General features: G+C 36.4%; 1 long non-coding RNA gene across 1 annotated transcript in view; it reads right to left on the bottom strand.

Annotated features, from left to right (window-relative positions):
* The window catches only part of LOC136057747 (uncharacterized), a 180,498-nt gene that overhangs the window by 105,736 nt on the left and 58,912 nt on the right, over positions 1-15,850 (bottom strand). Inside the window, exon 2 of the long non-coding RNA XR_010623068.1 lies at positions 2,982-3,121. This is a non-coding gene — a long non-coding RNA (uncharacterized LOC136057747). The remainder of the gene's footprint in view (positions 1-2,981; positions 3,122-15,850) is intronic.

Consider the following 15,850-nt stretch of genomic DNA (forward strand, 5'->3'; position numbering starts at 1 on the left):
CATTAATTTTAACTGTAAACAATTATTTTTATTGCAAGATTAATTACACCATCTTACTGAACTTACTTTCTTCATATTTTTTGATGGAGCTAGTTTTCTGCTACCATTTTTTGATCTGTCACAGTATTTTAAGCCTGAATAAAGTATAATTAATTTAGGAATACTAGAAATGAGGTTTTATACTCTTCTGTCAAAGGAAAGTGGGACAAATGCCCGAGGCAGTTTATGGAAAGATCTAGCTGAAGCTCCTGGCCTAAACAAAACAGCAAAATCTGTGAAAAACGTGGAGAGAAAAAAAAAAAAAAGAAAGAAACAGTTAAGGGAGAAAGGATAGCTCAGGTAAAAGCTTTTTTTTTTTTTTTTGCCAATTCATGAAAACAAAACAAAAAATAAAGGAAAAAATAGAACTTGAAGTTAGCCTCAAATATCATTCAACTATTTCAGATTTCTCTATTTTCAGTTGTTCCATTTTTATGTGCTGTTTTTCCTCTCTATATCAAACAAACAAAAAACAACTTTAATACAATGTCAAGAAATTAAAATACTTTTATCAATAAAACACAAGGAAGCAGTGTAAAATGAGAAGCATTTCAAAAGTATTTGAGAAGAATGAAACATCTGCATTACAGCTGAAGCTTATTGTAATTATACAGAGGCAGAGAAGCAATGTAAATAATCCAAACTTTTTTTTTTTCAGTTCACAGTCATTTCTTCATTTGAAAAACCTGTCCCAGTCTTAGATAACGTCAGTGATAAAATGCCTTATCCTAAGCAGCCTGTTACTCTTTTTTGGGTATAATTTTTAACACCAATAAAAATTTAGGCAGTTAACAGAACAAAATAAAAAATGTATTTAAAGAGTTAATTAAATGACTGGACTAGTAAGAGAGACTACCCAAAGTAACATTTTCATTTTTCATTCATCACTAAGAATTCACTCAATACAAAACTAGCCTTCAAGTATTTTTGTATAGCCATGGCACTCACGTTCCAGAGCTACAACTAAATAGGACAGTCAGTTTTCTTGACAAGTATTCTAGCACTAGCACCAGTCACGTTACTCTATGGGAAACACAACAAACATAGCAGCAAATCCCTCATGAAACTGATTTTCACTTTCACTAATTAATTAACTATTCATAATGTCAAAAAATTTCCTACACTACTTTCTATTCTTGTCATATTTCTAGTAAATGCAATCACATCTTCATTTATAATAAACAGTGAACACTGTTTTCTGAGGAAAAAAAAGTATAATGTTCTTTCAGCACTGTTATTTTTAACAACAGATAACACAGTCCTGCACAAATAGCCTTGATCACATGGATACAATAAGAAAAATAAAATGATGCTCAATTTGTAACCTGCAGTGTTCACAGAATACATTAAGTGGATATTAACCAAAAACATCTGAAAATGAGCTTCAGAACTTCAGGCAAATTAAGTAGTGTTCTTAATATTAAATCAGCCCAGTTCAGTACAGAGAGACAGAGGATCAATTTATAACAATTGGCCAATTTCACACCTTAGGGAAACATCTTAGAGAAGAATTACTGATTTCTTAGTTTGTCTCATTGTTTTTACCTTTCTAATAAGAATGGACTCTATACTGCACACAACATTCACTCTTTTCTTTCACCTCAATGCTAAAAAAACTATTCTTTTTTCAAGATATGCTACAGGGGACTACTATTAGCTAACAAGAGACCTTGTTTGTAATGCAAGGTTGAAAGGAAGCCAAGGGTAAAGAAACTGAAAATATCATCCTTTGTTGTTTTGTTTGTTTGTTTTACTATTGCTAGGCCCTATGCTTCAACAGGCAAAAGGGTTCAGCAGTCACCTGAATTACTCTTTGCCTACACTCTTTGCCTACTCCAAAACAGACTTCTAGTTTTCTGAACAAAGCTGAATGCAACTACATCATTTATTGCTTTTGTTAAATGAAATCGAGGCATTGTAGGAAGGCCAGGATCATCACTAACTGTAATGATCACTAAGCTGTAAAGCTCTTACAAAGTAAAAGGAACCTACTAGAACATATCACACCTTAGGAAACAGTGCTACATTTACCTCTCATTAAGCAGTACACTCTTCAGTCTTCAGAGTCCAAACCAATATATTTTGTATTCCTTCACAGTAAAATGGAAGGATGTGATGAAGCTACTCTAGACCACTCTACTTCACGTACTGATGATGTACAGTGACCAAAGCAATTTTTCACTGACATGTTGTGTTGCCATAGCACATGTGAACCAGTGCCCCATCCTCCACTTGTGCTCAGATGCAGTCTGCAATTCATTCTGACAAGCAGAAGTTTGACATCTGCCTTTATTAGCACTTCTCACTAAGTAAACGGAGCTGACAGTTTCCATGAGAAGAACCCAGGACTTAAAGCAAGGCATTTAGTCAGTTGACAACAATCACTAGAGTTGTAAGAGCATCTTGAGGGACAATCTAAGAATACAATGGGGTCACAGCTCTAATCCTCTTAAGGGGACAGCCCTAAATAACAGCCATTAAATTATAAATTTTAAAATCTCATGCTTCCAGTTGACCATATATTAATCATAAAACAATGTTTTATTCAGACAGTGGACATCAACTCCCAGCATTTCAAGTTTAAATATTTGAGGTTTTAAATAATTACCTTCTGAGGCAGAAAGCAGAGGAGAGCAAATAAGAGTGTAATGGGCAGAACTTAAACATAATCACAAAAAGGATAGGAAGATATGCCCAAGTGATCTCAACAAATGAACTTCAGCCAGCAGTACTGAGGGACTTCCCCATCTGGGCTCCAGGAGTATTCCCTCCCATACGATTAGTCTGAGAACATGAGCAGGACAAGCCAATCACATCTAAGAGGTTTTTCTTTTCAACTCAGACCATGGGGACACATCATCTGTGCCTCACATCATGTAATGATCAGCCTCTTCTCTTCATTAAGCAGCAAAAAATCAAAATCCTTGGGTCTGTATACTTACCAGGTTATCTGAGGAAATTCCTTCTTAAGTGGCTGAAGACCTGAAGAACTGAGAACTCTTTATAATCATTGCCTCAGTACAGAGCTGTCTGTCACAAGACCACAGAGAGCAATGAAAGCACACCAGCGCTTGCTGTTAACCTACAAAAGAAAGGAGAAACTCAGGTTTACAGACGAGAAGGACTGAACAAATAATGGGAAACTTCCAGCAATGCAATACAATCCCTATATTTTCTCTGACTGTAAACACAGATATTGCAATTTCTCATTGAAGCTGAATATAACACATCTGGTTTCCTTTCCTAAAAACCTACATGATGGTGAATCCTCCACTTCAAGTGGCAAGCAATTCCTTCATCTAATTACTCTCACAGCTTCAAGTCATTTGATCTTGTTATGCTTTGTCAGCAGGGCAGAAAATCCCAATTATCACGTGTTTGCTTTCTTTCCACAGGAAGATATCTGTGTGTTTCTTTACCTTATCTTGAAGGAGCTGTGTAAATAGAACTCCTTGCCTCTTTCTTGGAATAATAAGATTTCTTTTCCAGTATAATTCTAATGGCTTTTATCTGAACTCTTACTTCCACATCTACGTCTTGAAGGATACTAACAAAATCTTATTAGCAATCTTGCCAATTCTTTTTTTTTTTGTGCTTCTTCCCTTCTATAGCTATTTTCATTCTTAAATATATCCAAGGATCCCTTTGCCTCTTGTAACTACTCCATTGGCAGCTCATATTGAACTAAGAATTCATAAGGTGCTACATTCTTCTAACACGGAATTACCGCAAGAAATTTCTTGCAAGTAATACTACAACTAGAAATTAAGAAGGTAAGCAGTAATTCTGTGTTATATCTATAGTAGATATAGAGATAAATCCGTAGTATATATATAAAACTATATTTATAATACAGTGTATATAGTGATACTAACAAGCATTTGAAAACAACAGTATGATTATTAGTTTGTGATCCACGTTACCGAGTCACTGAGATCCATTAAACAGTTGGGCTTTTTCCTTACCATTACTCACTAACATTTGTTTCATCTACAGATTTTAGCAGCTAATGCTTTTCATCATTGTCTAGTTTTTTGACAAAAAATTTTAGTGTCAAAACAAGCCTAGATCTCTGGGGAACTCCGCTGGAAATAAATCTTTCAAATTAATCTCTCCCTATGCACAAGTATATTTTGATATCTGTAATTAGACTACTATTAATTTTTTTTTAAAATGTTCTTTTAACTTGACATAATACAAGGTATTTTTTTTCCTAAACAAAATAGGTTAAGACAAAAGATATGAGAAGATATCTGCAAATTATGGAGTCAACTTAGCATTTATAAACTGGACAAATCTGTGCTACTCTCCTGTTCCATTTCAGGAGAAATTAAAGGAACAGGACATTCACTACACAATTGCAATGGGCCATACCTGCCACTTAACACATCTGTCCCACCTCAGAACTCAGCTTGCTGCTGTACTTCACCTACTGCATGCAGCTGCATTGAAGACATATTCTTAAAGATTAATGCCCATTTGGAATTAAATCTGGTGAGGAAGATCGAGGATAACAATATAGGCTTCTTTAAGTATGTAAATAGCAAAAGGAAAACTAGGGAAAATGTGGGTCTGCTGCTGAGACAAGTACCCTTGTAATGGAGGACCTTAAAAAGGCAGTTACTGAACATCTTTGCTTTGGTCTTTAAGTCTAACGCTGCCCCTCAGAAATCCCAAACACTGAAGATAAGAGAGTCTGGGGAAAGGAAGACTTCCCTTTGGTCAAAGAGATCCAATCAGAGATCCTTTAGGCTAACCCAACACACACAAGTCCACGGGCCCTGTGGGAATGCATCCGGGAGTGCTGAGGAAGCTAACAGAAGTCATCGCCAGGCCACCTTCTATCACTGAAAGGTCACAGAGAGCAGGAGAAAAGCCTGAGGACTGGAGGAAAACCAGTGTCACTGCAGTCTTCAAAAAGGGCAGAGAAAAGGAGCTGGGAAACTCTCAGCCACTCTGCCTCATTTCATCCAGATGGAGATGATGGAGCAGCTTAATCTGCATCTCATCTTCAAACACCTACAATTCTATAATTTATTCATGGGAGTAACATTCTGCATACAACATTGAATTTTTCTTCTGTTCCACTGTTGACCCTTGGAAGCAATGAAATTGCTTCTGACAAGTTCACTGCAATAACAGGCAAAACTTCAATAGAAATAATATCAATAATCTCACAAAGGAAAAACTTGACTCACTAGACTGGTGATAGGGTCTCTAGCCATACATCATTCCTCAGGAAGTGACCTTCACCCAGGAGAGATATTCTCCTTTTGGAGGCTAGCCCTTAAACAAGTCCATCCCTTCCAGTCATGTGGAAAGCACAGGTGAGTTCCCTGCACCTGTGCTTCCTAAGACACCCCCCCCCCCCCTCCCCCTTCACCAGGTGCTCAATTATCAGTTCAGGCCTGACACAACAGTTCCCTTACATTTGCATTGCTCAGACCAATGGTGGAAATGTTATGTAGAGCTACATGAGATGCCTGTGCAAGCTACCATTTTACTGTGAAGCTCCCCACTAGAGATCTTCAACCTCCCAACTTCTCAGAACCGACTTCCTGAGTCAAAGTTCCAATACTGTATTTTCTAAATATTTCACAGATCAGTTTTCACAGTAAACTGATATATAGCTAATAAAAGCTTTACTTTTTGGGAAGCTACACTAAGAGCATGTGACGTGTCTGGAAGGTTTATTCTTGTTACTAGTTTCCAAATATTTCAATTGCAGAAGTTCTGCCAAAAGCTGATGGACCAAACTTTTACATACTTAACTAGACAGCATCAAATACAAAAGTTACTTGTAAACCTGGAGGTTAGTAGCAGATAACAACCAGAGATTGAATTGCTCTTTCCCTTAAAAGAATTCCTAGTTTGGAATCTCATCTTTTGGGTAAATGCATGAATAGAAAGCTATGAGAGTCATTTACTGCTTCTTCTTAGAAGCCATGATGAATAGTTGAGAAGTTGCACAGCCTTCATTGTGACAGTTACCTATGTACTGCTGTAGCTTCATCACAGATACTGTAAGTATTCCCAATACAGACTCAAACGTTATCCTATGAGGGCTCATATCAGACCATCTTTGTGAGTATAAACATTTGTGCAGATAAATTCCTGCTGCATATCAGGTGATGAACATTGAGATGAGTTTCCTCTTTGTAAAACAAATTCTTTCTTACTCTAATCAACCTTTGCATCTTGACATTTCAGTGGTATAGCTTATACATCCTTTCAGCTCTGCCATCAGAATATAATAAATCTTCCTGCTTGTGTCATAATACTTTTCTCAATATTTATAGTTACAAAAATTTAACTCTTGACGGCATGCTAAAAAACATAGAGAGAATTGATTGCTAAAACAAAAATCAATCTGTGGGTTTTTATGTTTTATAAGCCACAAAAGCTTATAAATGTATCACAAAAAGTTTGATCGATTCATAACTTTGTAATCCATACCCCCTCATCTATTATCCTGTAATACTATATTAGCAATCATTAGTAGCAAGATGAGATAGAACACTGACATCTTCCTGACACAGTATGACCATAACTGGAATCTTCTAATACACAAATGCTTTTATCTGGCTATTAATAGAGCCCTTCATTAAAGATGGACTGGTATTGCCAGCCGTATTGAACGACTGAAGTTTACTATCAATCCTGGAAGTGTCTGCTCCAGATGGTTGTAGCTACCGGAACAACAGTGGAGTGCCAGCCAGGCTACTACTATACTATTTTTACCAGTACTTTCATTAATCTCCATATAAGGATAATCATTTAAAATTTAATCCATAGTAGGAAGGTAGAGGTGCGTATTTTTCAAGATCTGCTCTCAGATTCTGACTCTGATCTCCATGAAGAAAGTGTTTACATTTTTCCACGAGCTTAAAGTTCTCCCACATGCATAAAACTTCAAAGTTACAAGCCCAGGAAAAGATCTGATTATTATTTGACATCACTTCTAAGAGTTTACTATTTAAGACTCCTTGTACCATTCTGTGACAGAATTATTTTGCCTCCAAACAATTTTAAACAAGGTGAAGAGCACAGTCTCTTGCAAAAGTGAACACCCAAAAAGGATTCCCATTTATTTCATTTAAAACAAATTGTAAGAAAATAAGAATTTTGTGTCACCTGTGTACTTTAAAAATGCAGTATAGTTCTATAGATTATGCCTTAGATACCTGTAGTTTAAGTAATACAGTGGATAGCTTGTGCCACTCTAGGTTTTGTTTCTTCCTTCACTTGGCATGTTTTGGACAGGTGTTCCACCTTTTAAAATTCCTACCAGAAGCTGGTGTTGTGAATGCCACCCTACACAGGAGGAACTCGTGGCCCCGCCAGATCGAATCCTCAGTTTTCTCTTATCTCTTACTGCTCTACATTCTCACCTTATAAATTGATGCATTTTACTGCTAAAGTGCACATTCAGAGCCAGTTTCTTTTCTCCTTTCCACTACTGTAAATCTAGCACAGTTCCTTTAATGATAGTGGGGTCATTTTGCATTTATACTTGTGTAAATCAAACCACACTTTGTAATTTCTGTCTGCTCTTTTAACATTACATATTTCCATTAACTTCAGTTATGTTTTGTCTGCATAAGAAATTCATTAAAGTGGCAATAGCATGTAACATGTTTGTGATACTTAGAAATATGTGGCATTATATAATGTGGCCCACACTGTATTTATTATTTTATACAGTTAATTCCCAAAGAAATTACTGTTGAAAGTCCAGCAATTCTATGGAAAATGACAAACTCCAAAATTCCTTTTTTTTTTTGTCTATAGTTGCAGGATTGGAAATTGGACAGGAAGGCCATGCAAGTGTCTAAGAATTTTTCAGTGACAATGATGCATTCCGGACTCAAATATTTTTTTAAATAGATACCTTACATTCTCATATATGAACTTAGCACACATTTGGCACACTCTAACACACCTAAAATGTAATATTTAAATACAAGTAGTGAAACGCTTATATTAATCCCAGTCATGAGACAGTCTTTCTTCATCAGAGTGATTGCCCTTGAATTCTGCATGAGGTCACCTACCATCTGCATATCATAGTCTTTACATACACAAGAAAATATACATATATATATAAATTTGGGAACCTGAAAGTATACTGATTTTTTTCCATAAGTCACACTGGGCCAAGGAATTTTGATTGTGAAGTGCTAGAAATGAATGATGAAAATTAGAAGTAGCCCTCTTTGTATCTATACTATTTTTCTAAAGATCTGAACAGCCTCATGCAAGACTGATTTTTAAGATCCTTCTTCATATCACTAATATCATGAGGGAAGTTGGAACTGCAGAAATGGTAACATGCAGTTCATCAGTGCCACTCTGTCAAGCAGTAAGAAGGGGAGTGTAAGGGACTATATTCCCATTGAAACAGGTTGCAGAACTACCACAGATCCCAGAGCCCAATTAAATATATGTAAGAAAAAGAAACCAAACGTGAATTTGGGACCAGAAAGAAGAGAGATACACACAAGACATCTTTGGATATTTGCAAGAAGCTCACATATCTGCCATTAAATGATAGGCTTGGTCAGTAAAACAGGAAACACATAAAACCGCATAAGTACACTGCCCTATATGGAAAAAGGTGTAAATCTCCTCAGTGAGTCAGCATGCCTCCAACAATGCCATCTTTAAATCCACCATCTCCATATACCTTTTTCACTCATGTCCTCCTAATGCAGATATAGTAATGGAATTTTTCTGGATTTGACCCAATCTTGCTATTTATTTTTATTTTCAGAGAAATGAAAGTCAGAGAGGCAAAATGACACATGACACAGCAATACTGAGCACAAATTTAAAAAAAAAAGTGTCACATTCACACACACGTCAGCATATATCATCTATCAAGTGAATCTATACTATATGAAAAGAATCCAAAAGACATCTCTGGCTCTTTAATGTTTTCACCAATGAACGCTTACAGATTTCACCTTAGCTCTTTAGTAATCAAGACAGTAGCTGAAAATTGCACACAAATATTTATGAAAGGTCTTACTGAGCTGTTTCTATAGATGCGTTTTCCTTTCATTGTGCTTTCTTTCTCCCAGAGAGCAAAACGAAACAGACATTTTTAAGAGTGCTTTTTAAACATTGATTGGTCTTATCATCAAACTGTCACAAGCCTAAAATAAAATTGTATTAAATTACACTATACTGAAGATCGGGGTCCAAATCTGAAGACAACTAAGTGTATTAGTAGCATTACTGCATGATTAGTCATAGGAAATTTACGAGATCATCCATAAGCATCTGCAGCATCATTTCACCATTCATTAGTGAGCATTAATTAGTTAATAGTTCATATTTCACAATAACATCTATCCACTGATTCCTCAAAAGTTATGCAAATTCTGTTCTTATTCATGTAAATAGCTTTATTAACATCTGTAAATCTCATGAGCAAGATACAGTTCATGGATGTTTCCAAGATCAAAAGCTCAAGCATGCTCAGAAATCTTTGAATGAAATCAGTCATACAACAAAAGAGGGATCTGTCAGTATGCTTACGGTTCCTAACTTTCACTAGTGCTTGCAGAATCAGGCATCTTTATTCATAATACTAGCAGACATTTTCAGGTGCTCTTTATACTTGAAATTCCTCAGAAAATTTTACTTTTGAAAATATTAGCAAGTTTTAATTTACACAGTGGGGGCAACTGTACTAATACTTTAGTACTCCACTTCCATCTTGCAAGTGATGCTTTTTGGTTAAAATCCCATTCATATCATGATATAAGATTGGAGATATATACATACAAATTAGGCATATTCTTCAATCTTTCTTTTTAGAAGGCAATTAAGTGGTTATCTAACACACCAGGAATCATTTTGGAGAGAAAGAGCTCCCTGTTTCCAAATAGGCTATTTTTATGCAGCAGATTGAGTCATCTGAAAAGAAGTAGCACATGGGCACTCTTACTTAGCTGATGGAAGCACTGCATGGTTTGGAGAATCTTAAGTACAAGGAGAGAAAATTCTATTCATTGCATCCAGAAAGAAAAATTTCAAAAAATTTATATTTACTAAAAATATTTTCCACATAGTTGAAATAAATTAAAATAGCAGAACCTTCTTGCTATAGACATTACAGACCTGAACTCTTAATCAAGTAAATGCCAGAAATTCTTTCCTTTTGACTTACAGAAACTATGTCTATGTGAGTACATTTTCTGGATCTTGCACTAATCATAGGCCTGCTCTGCAAATATTAACTCACCGAAGACCTGTTATAACAATTTGCCACCACTTATGAGTCATCATACAATAATTTACAAGGTTGGATTGCAATTTTATAGACGTAATTACCACAATGAGTACAGTAAAGAGCTCTTCAATATTATTTCTCATCATACTGCAAAACTTTTCTTTCCTTAAGATCACACTACAACAGAAAAGATAAGTAACATCAGTATCAACAGAAAATTCTACCTACCTAAGAATATAAACCAATATATTCTGTTTATTTCTTTATAAAACTCTCTCCTCTTCTGACATTTCTGTGTGAATACTAGGCCAGCAGCTGCGTGGGAATGAAAAACTTCATTCCAAGTTTGATTCTTTCAGTGTCACAAAGAAAGTCTTCACCAGAAATCCCTCAGCTTCCTAACTACAAGCACACAAAAATGCTTTTGTGTGCACAGACTCTAAGAAAGCTGTTACCAACAATTACACCTCCCTAAATGAGTGGAACTCAACAATACATGATCATGCCTCCAAAATATAGACCCTTCTCAGAAGCTTATCTGAACAAATGCAGTAAACTTCCACACAGAGTAAGGACCACCACAAAGCCTGTTCTATTCCACTCCCAATGCAACGTACATTTCTCTAACACTGACATCCATAAAATAACCAGAGAACAACTTTTGGATTTTAAAATAAAAACTCAAGCAAAACAAGCAAAGCAACACTGCATATACCTCTTCCATGGGGAAAGGATGAGAGAATAACCAACATATGACAGATATTAGTCAACTTTCTCCATGAGCTGCTAAGCTCATGAACTATGATGACAAACATCATTTGAAAACCTAAACATAACAGAACATCGGAATTAAATGTCTCCTGACAAATCCAGACCACTTTGGTAACATGACAGAGTCTGAATATGAAAAGCATTACATTCCACCTCTTATTCTACATCACTACATCATACTTAATATAAATATAAATACAGTAATTAACATGCATTAAACACACACACACATATATACGTGGAATTACTGACTGCACTCTCTGCTGTAGTAGGTGTGGCTGGGACATCGGGATGTGATGTGATAGAACCTCCTCTGCTCTGAGGCTGATGTGCTATGTACTGTTTAGGGGGCGTAGACGAAGAAGGATATGTATATAAAGAACTGTAGTGCCTTATTAAATGCCATTTTGCCATTTTCTACATCACCATTTTAGTGTCTGTGGCTGTGGCCCTAGCGTGGGGAGATCGCCAGCCCCGGTGGTCCGACCTTCCTGAACAGAGACAACAATCCCAGCATCAAATTCCCTTGCGGTACAAATTGAACATCCCCATTTTTCTGCATCGCCCAACAAGAGGACCCAGGTACCTGAGCAAAAACAGTTTCCAAGTTGGAAAAACCCAAACTGCTTTTCCCAAAAAGCACGCTCTTTACAAGTACTACAGGGACCTTATGTCCCTCTTCGGTATGCAGGGAGCTGGATTGGGCAGGACCATCTCAATTGATAGATCCTCAAGTATTGACCACCCAGGTGGCTTCTGCCTAATACTTTTCCCGATGATTTCTGTCACCCATTGCTTTCAACATGATAACCTTTCTAACAAAGCTCTCTGAGAATACAGAGAGGTTCATTTTAAAAGTACACCTTTCCTGGCCAATGCACCAATTAATGTTATGGTTCCGGCTTGGTTCAGCCTGGTTCTCTGACTAATGGGGCAGAGGGACCCAGGGAACCACACCACCAAGATGGGCCTGAAAACAAAAACACTGGCAACAAGCTAAGGAAAATTAGTAATTTACCAAATATGATAGCAGAATGCAAGATATCACAATATAATACAATATAATTGGAATTGAAGCTAATAAATCAAATAGTGTCTGAAACCAAAGGCCTTCCTTACTCTAGTGCTGAAAGCAAGACAGCTAGGGAGCACACAACACAGATAAAAGAAGAAAAAGATGAGGCAGTCTTGTGACTTCCAAACAGTTTTATCTTTCCCACTGACTGGAAAACAGAAACAGAACAATGATGGGATCCAGAGTTGTTCTCTTCTGAGACAGGTATAACTGGAACTATTGACAATCCACAGAACTGGGCCATCAATTCTAACTCACAGTGCTCTACGTAACGTTATGATGTGCAACACCAATCACAGAAATCATGAAACCATGGCACCATTTCTCCAGAACCATTTGTTCTGATCAGAATTTCTTCAGTGATGACTACCCATACTATCTCTGTTTGGATACAAAAGACTGACACATTGAGGTCTCTTACAACTAACAAATGTCACTGGATTTATGCAACATCCAAAAAAAATTAAATTTCATATTTAAAATAAAACATTTTGAAGTATTAAAGTATGGTTTTATTAGCTGACCTGCTACTAGCCTCCAGAGAACACTTTCTCTCTTTTATTTTCATGTCCATAAACTTATATTCAATGTTCTCCTTTTAATCATGTATGTCTTAGAGTAGTCTCCCTATGAAGACATGCAGCAGTTTGTGGTAGGCATACCAGACAAGAAGTATGCTTAGAATAACCTTCACCACATGATAGATATGTATGAAAACTTATTACAGGAATTATTTTTTTTTTAAAAACACATGTATTTAAAACAGAAATATCACCTAAAATGCCAGCAGTATGGTACCCAAGCAGTGGATGCAAGTCCTTGACCAACTTTAAACAAAAAGAGTTAATTAACCTGGGTGAAGTTTCAGCCTATGGCCATTAAAATGAAACTTTCAATTGAAATTATTAGTGAAATTTGCTTCAAGACATTCTTGCTAAGAAGTTTCTTAACAAGAAGCTAAAAATAAGGTTGATGGTATCACAATCACTTTCATGGCATCAGAAACACATTTATTAGATTGGCAATAATAAAGTAGAATTAAAAACAGCATTAGATCAGAATTAAACTTGTAGTTCCAAATGTCACTGAGCTTTGAAACATCAGTGCAGTTCAAATTTAGTTGTGTGGACAGGACTCCCCACTGTCAAGTCAAAATACCAAGGATAATCCTTAACTGTGTGACTCCAGATAGAGGGGAGGACAAGAAGTGTGTAGCTTGCAAACATGCAACATATTTAAATGCAATTTAAGACAAGCAACAGAAGAACACACACTAACAATCATACTAAGGATATGATTTTGCTTAAGTAACCATCCATTTTACAAATGAAAAAGGGTGTTTTAAATACATTCCTCAGTTTTGCTGGAAAAAAAATAAATAGGCAAACAAAGTTGAAACTAACTTTCTTGAGGGGAATTTCTAGGCTGAGAAAGAATCACAAGCATTTGGCAAAGATAAACACACGAGCCAGCCAGAGGCAGCCTTAATATATGGTAGGGGGAAGGGAGGAAAGGAGGAGTTCTATCATTTTGTCATTTTGTATTTTTAGTTATTTAACAAACGTCCAGATTACTGCAAAGAAATCAGCTGGATGTAATTACATAACGATACAATGCCAGCCGAGCTCTAAAATATGCCCAGAGCTCCCTCTCAGGCTAAATACTGTTATTACATGTTTAAACAAACAAACAAGTTTCATGCAAACTCTATTCTTATAATTCATGTTACCTTACCAATGAAATATCCAAAAGGGATTTACCTGAAAAATCACATCTGATCTTAGAAGACCTTAGACTTCTTTTTTGTTGTTTCTACATACTTAGAATTTTTCATCAGATACTATATTAGTTCTATAATTGTTCTTTAACAGAAGTTTTTCCAAATATTGTATTGCTTTTAATAGAATAAAAAAAAAGATAAATCACATACAGAAAAATGCTTTTGACTTCAGAGGAAACAAAAGTAGAGTAGATGTGAAACAGACAATGTTTTTAAAGGTTGCTCTTTCTTGAAGAAGTTTACTGTTACTACAAACGATAGTCAATTTTGTTCTTCTGAAGGGGTAAAGCGCATTCTAAACTCAGGATGCAGAGGAAGTCTCTTACCATTTCTCAAAGAAACTACTGGCAGCAGATATTCCTAAACCAACCAACATATCTACTCACCCACTTACTACTAATAATCATTCTGCACTCTCCAACTTTCTCTCTTCCTTACTGTGTACTCCAGAACTCGTTATTTCTCCAAGGACCTCTTGCTGGCCTGGGATTAAGTCCAGTTGGACTTCCTCTAAGAAATCAGCAGGTATTTGAGGGTCTCTAGTGTCCAGAACTGAGAGGTGAGCCAGTGTGAAGAACTCTTGCAACCAACAGCTGTATTTCACATTTGCAACTTACTCTTGGTTTTTAATTACTGTTAAAAATATCATGCTATTTCTTTCCATCCTTGCAAACGCATACAATAACTTCTAGAGTTGAAAATTTGTGAGCTTCCCTATGAATCTGAGAAGAATACAGAGTAAGCAGCAGACTGTCCCTTAGCATGCCCAGTGGTTAGGCCTGCACCAAAAGGTGTAAGGAAATAGATGGAAAAATGCACATTTTCTCTGCTGCCACTGCTGCCAATCAGTATGGAAAGGCAGGGGCAGATTGTAACATTCATCACAGTGCTATGCTGCAGACCACAGCCTTTGGACATCATGTTTTACAGAGACATGGTTGTTACAATCCCCTCTGCTAGGCTGACCAGCTTCTCTTTCTTCCCTTTCTTTCTTGACTTTTAGATCACAGTCTGTATTTATGCCAAACACACTATGGGCATTGTAATACAACTCACTTTTTCACTTACAAGGCATTGCTACTATTTCTTTGTAGCAGCTCTACCTTTCTACTCAAAATCATAAAGAATAAAAAATTAGAAAGAATGATTTCCCTTTCAAAGCACAGTATCTGGGAGCTGAAAATAAGCCTTTAACATGAAGAAAAAACACTGAATCAGCAAATCCTTACAGCTGTATGAAGGATCGTCATTTTCAGCTGTGAAAAGGAACTAACAATCACAACAAAAACATATACACATTGACAAAACAAACAAACAAAACCCAACAGCAACAAAAAACAATCCACTTCAACAAAGAAACCACTGGTAACCCTTCTTAAACTCTCTGTCAGCTGCTCATTTTCAATTTGCTGATGTTTCTCTTCTCTCTTTGGTTAACACTTTCCTAGTTACACTCTGTATCTCATATTCCATGAAGGCCTCTATTTATGAAGCCACAGCCATTTTCTTCTAGATGGAAATACTGCCCTCAAGCTGCCACTGTAACCTGAAACAAGGATGCTTCATTGCTTCAGAAAAGACCCCAGGGACTTTAATTCGTACATATATTTATCGTCTTCATGATGTACACACAGATTTCCATTGTGAGGAAAAGCTGTGTGATTCTAGATGCCTTTCAGGAAATTAAGGTCTGTTCAGGACTGAGATTAAACTGCAGCATTTGGGGAAAGAAAGAAGGAGTCTTAGCACAAAAGTACTTCAGCTACCATAAGGGATTGAACCTAATCAGACCATGGCTTTTACCATATTTCTTCCTCTTAATTTAATCTCCTCTCAGGTGCCTGTTCCTTTATGGTCCCCTGTCTCTGTTCCCCAAAAATCTGTTGCTTTTCAGCTTCATTCCTGACCCTCAGCCATAATTTTATTATTTTCCTGCACACTATTC

The sequence above is a fragment of the Cyrtonyx montezumae genome, unplaced genomic scaffold (assembly GCF_038088225.1).
Source record: "Cyrtonyx montezumae isolate F1298 unplaced genomic scaffold, pur_monq_1.0 scaffold_7, whole genome shotgun sequence".
NCBI classification, from domain to species: Eukaryota; Metazoa; Chordata; class Aves; order Galliformes; family Odontophoridae; genus Cyrtonyx; species Cyrtonyx montezumae.